This window comes from Triticum urartu, unplaced genomic scaffold (genome assembly GCF_056163025.1).
Source record: "Triticum urartu cultivar PI428250 unplaced genomic scaffold, HENAU_Tu73 scaffold371, whole genome shotgun sequence".
Classification (NCBI taxonomy): domain Eukaryota; kingdom Viridiplantae; phylum Streptophyta; class Magnoliopsida; order Poales; family Poaceae; genus Triticum; species Triticum urartu.
Window position 1 is genome coordinate 19,797 of NW_028260548.1, and position 5,204 is coordinate 25,000.

The 5,204-nt window shown below is 30.5% G+C and overlaps 1 non-coding gene across 1 annotated transcript; it reads right to left on the reverse strand.

Annotated features, from left to right (window-relative positions):
• Positions 1-200: 200 nt before the first annotated feature.
• Positions 201-280, reverse strand: TRNAL-UAG (transfer RNA leucine (anticodon UAG)). The gene has a single exon. It is a non-coding gene; the product is annotated as a tRNA-Leu (tRNA).
• Between the last annotated feature and the right edge of the window lie 4,924 nt (positions 281-5,204).

A 5,204-nucleotide genomic window follows, 5' to 3' on the forward strand; every position in this document is an offset into this window, starting at 1 on the left:
TTTTTCTGACGAATCGCGTAATCCTCCAAGTTCACGAACTAATAAGGTTATAAAATGAATCGTAATCACAATTGAAATCGTTGAGAAAGAGATATGAGTTAGTATATGTTCTAAAGTTGCAAATAGCATAAGGGGAAGGTCCCATTACAAAATTGTAAATTTCGAATTGATTTCTAATCTATTGTATTCTTTTTCAAGAATGCCGCCACTCGGATTCGAACCGAGATGCTTGAGCACTGCTTCCTAAGAGCAGCGTGTCTACCAATTTCACCATGGCGGCTAACTTCAAATAATAGGTAACTTAAAAGAATAATAGCTATTATCTTGGGAATCGTCGATATTGGGAAAGTCCATAAAATTTAGGAACATTAGAGTTTTCATTAAAATAGACTTCGTTTGGTAGTATCGTTTCCATTTTTTTTTTTTACAATAAACTCTTGCTTTGCCCAATAGAAACACAAACACTGCTTGAAAGAGTTGGAACTTCTTTTTTCTAACTTGCAATTATAGAACTAATTTTTTCTAATTAATTTCCCCTTTACATTTTGAAAATTCTTTCAATACAATGAAAAAAATCCAAAAGGGTTTCTATTTAATGATGAAATTAAAATAAAATGGATAAATAGAAAAGGCTTTTTGGATTTTTTAAAAATTTCTAGAATGAAAGTCTTTATGCTCTTATTAATAAGATTTACTAACCTTATGATTTTGGAGAAGATAGGTGGAAGTTGTAAGTCCTATTGTAAGAATACTCCACTTTTCATAATTTTCCTAATAGAATATGAGGATTCTATTAGGAAAATTATGAAAAGTTCATTGATAGGAAAAGAATACTTAGCACACAGTATACCAAACAAAACTTTTTTTTTCTTGTATATATAAGATAAGAGGGGTTTTTTGTTCTAAGAATATTGTACCGAGTAATTCGACACATAAAAGTACATTCAAAGAAGAATCCAAATTATTAAATAATTGGAATTCTTTTTTGATAAGTCAATTCATATTATTCCAAAATCTTATTATTTGTTTGTTGCCCAGAAAAACCCTTTGGTTTTGGATGCTCATTACCGCTCGAAAATGATCTTGATTTTACTAAAGAATAAGATTGTACTATGGAAAAATAAGTCTTTTTCTTCCAAATATTTTTACGAATACGCTTTTTTGACATTGAAGTACGTTTTTTTGGAACTGCCATTCAAAAAGGAAATTACTTTTTTCTAGTTGTATGTGAAAGACATCTATTGCTGCAAATCAATCCTTCTTTCTTCTTTTTATTAGTATTTATACTTAGATACTGAAAGATACTTAAATTTTGAATTATTTTTTACTTCATTTTGTCTAATGCGGATAAGACAACAAGAATTTTTTAACATTTTTTCTTTATATATTTTATACTTTTTTTTTAATAATATAGAATATATAGAAGGGTTTCTCATTTAAATCTATTTATATCTATTTATATATCAAGTATACTCCATATATAGATATATGGTATGGAAGCCTATCCCCCATATAAGATAAGACGGGGGGATAAAAAGAAGGGAAAATGAAAATAGTTAATTAAGTTCAGAATGGTATTCCATAAAGGAAAGGAATTCCAATCAAAACAAAAAATACTGAGTCTCTTAAACAAGACATTCTAAAACTTAGGTAATTTATAGTCATTAGAATTTTAGTTCTATATGAAGTAAGGACTATTCGATAATTTCTTATAAACATAGGTTTTCATTGGAATTCACTCAATCAGTTAATTATGGAACAAGAGAGCTGTTTCATCTTTGTTTTAAAGAAATATAAAAATGAATTATGAATAGAAAGTAAAATGATTCCACTTTTTTTTTTTTATTTTTATAAATATCTTTATTTAGTTAATAAAATAACTTCGTTACCTAGTTATTTTATTAACTTTTTTAATTTAACCAACTAAACCCATTCTTAATTTTTAATTATTTCAATGAGATAAATTTTGGAAAAATTAAGAATTTCAGTATTTTTTCTTATTCTTTTTATTTATTCTTTCAGAAAGAGATAAGAATTGGTTTGGTGAATCGGAAACAATTTTATAGAAAAATTGAAGTAAAAATTGAAGTAAAAATTGCAATTTCTTTTCTTATGGAACATACATATCAATATGCATGGGTAATCCCTCTTCTCCCACTTCCAGTTATTATGTCAATGGGATTTGGCCTTATTCTTATTCCGACAGCAACAAAAAATCTTCGTCGCATATGGGCTTTTCCTAGTGTTTTACTCTTAAGTATAGCTATGGTATTCTCAGTTCAACTGTCTATTCAACAAATAAATGGAAGTTCGATCTATCAATATCTATGGTCTTGGACCGTCAATAATGATTTTTCTTTAGAATTTGGATACTTGATTGACCCACTTACTTCTATTATGTTAATACTAATTACTACTGTAGGAATCCTGGTTCTTATTTATAGTGATGGTTATATGTCTCACGATGAAGGATATTTGAGATTTTTTGTTTATATAAGTTTTTTCAATACTTCCATGTTGGGATTGGTTACTAGCTCCAATTTGATACAAATTTATTTTTTTTGGGAACTCGTGGGAATGTGTTCTTATTTATTGATAGGCTTTTGGTTTACACGACCAATCGCAGCGAGTGCTTGTCAAAAAGCTTTTGTAACTAATCGTGTAGGGGATTTTGGTCTATTATTAGGAATTTTAGGTTTTTTTTGGATAACAGGTAGTTTAGAGTTTAGGGATTTGTTCAAAATAGCTAATAACTGGATTCCTAATAATGGAATTAACTCTTTACTTACTACTTTGTGTGCTTTTTTATTATTCCTTGGTGCAGTTGCGAAATCCGCACAATTCCCTCTTCACGTATGGTTACCCGATGCTATGGAAGGGCCCACTCCTATTTCGGCTCTTATACACGCAGCAACTATGGTTGCTGCGGGAATTTTTCTTCTAGCTCGACTTCTTCCTCTTTTCATATCTTTACCTTTGATAATGAGTTTTATTTCTTTAGTAGGTACAATAACACTATTCTTAGGAGCTACTTTAGCTCTTGCTCAGAGAGATATTAAAAGAAGCTTAGCCTATTCTACAATGTCTCAATTGGGTTATATGATGTTAGCTCTAGGTATAGGTTCTTATCAAGCTGCTTTATTCCATTTGATCACTCATGCTTATTCAAAAGCTTTATTGTTCTTGGGATCCGGATCCGTTATTCATTCAATGGAACCTCTTGTTGGATATTCACCAGATAAAAGTCAAAATATGGTTCTTATGGGCGGTTTAAGAAAATACATTCCAATCACAAGAACTACTTTTTTATGGGGTACACTTTCTCTTTGTGGTATTCCACCTCTTGCTTGCTTCTGGTCCAAAGATGAAATCCTTAGTAATAGTTGGTTGTATTCGCCCTTTTTTGGAATAATAGCCTCCTTTACTGCAGGATTAACTGCCTTTTATATGTTTCGGATATATTTACTTACATTTGATGGGTATTTGCGTGTTCATTTTCAAAATTACAGTAGCACTAAAGAGAGTTCCTTGTATTCAATATCCTTATGGGGAAAAAGGATACCCAAAGGAGTGAATAGGGATTTCGTTTTATCAACAACGAAGAGTGGAGTTTCTTTTTTTTCACAAAATATACCAAAAATTCAAGGTAATACAAGAAATAGGATAGGATCCTTTACTACGTCTTTTGGGGCTAAAAAAACTTTTGCCTATCCGCATGAAACGGGAAATACTATGTTATTTCCTCTTCTTATATTACTACTTTTCACTTTGTTCATTGGATTCATAGGAATCTCTTTTGATAATGGAGGAATTGGTAATGGAATAGCAGAGTTAACCATATTATCAAAGTGGTTAACTCCCTCAATAAACTTTACCCAGGAAAGTTCTAATTCTTTTGTAAATTCATATGAATTTATTACTAATGCAATTTCTTCTGTAAGTCTAGCTATCTTTGGTTTATTCATAGCATATATCTTCTATGGATCCGCTTATTCTTTTTTTCAGAATTTGGATTTAATAAACTCTTTTTACAAAGGAAATCCTAAAAAAGAATTTTTAGATCAAGTAAAAAAAAATATATACAGTTGGTCATATAATCGTGGTTATATAGATATTTTCTATACTAGGGTCTTTACCCTCGGTATAAGAGGGTTAACCGAACTCACGGAGTTTTTTGATAAGGGTGTTATTGATGGAATTACCAATGGAGTGGGTCTTGCTAGTTTTTGTATAGGAGAGGAAATTAAATATGTAGGGGGAGGTCGAATCTCGTCTTATTTATTCTTTTTTTTATGTTATGTATCTGTGTTTTTATTCTTTTTTCTTTCTTAAGTTAAGGAATTTACAACAAGTCTCTTGCAAAAATAACTATCCTATCCCCTTTCTACAATCTCTCTATATCCTTGTTACATAAGGTAAGTATTGTATAATAGTTCGGTTTTCCGCGATTTTTTCCATTCCTCTGTGTAAATACCCTAATATGGGTTCACAATCAATAACATCCTCACCATCGAGAGTAACGATCAGTCGAAGAACACCATGCATTGATGGGTGTTGAGGGCCCATATTGACTATCATGAGATCTTTTCTTGTAAGCGGTAGACTCATATCCTTTCTTCCTTAATTCATTATTCCATGAAAATGGATTATTCCATGAATTCCTCAAAGCGAGGCTCATCAAAATGAAAAATCTAAGACTACTATAAGACTACTAAAAAAATAATAAAACAAGAAAAAAATTTGAACGATTAAATTACTGCTCCCGAATATTCAACTGACCGATTAATTTCTTATAACGTACTCTATTTTTCTTTGCCAAATAAGCCAGCAAACGTCGACGTTTTCCCAAAAGTCTTCGTAGACCTCTTTCCGATGAAAAATCTTTTTTGTGTAATTCCAAATGTGAAGCAAGTCTCCGTATCTTATTGGTGAAACTGAATACTTGAAATTCAACAGAACCCCTGTTTTCTTCTTTTTCTTCTTTAACCATAAATCCAAAAATTTTTCTACCTCCTTTCTTTTTCATGTATTTTTCTGATCAGGAAAAATACAAAATTATGTCAGTTATTTTGAAGTTATTCTAATCTCGTACACACACAAATTTGCAATTATTCATCTACTACTGGAATTTGGATTTATTTTATCGATGCAAATTGGATTTGGATAGAAGGGTACATTCTTTCTAATATTTTAGATAGAAGAAA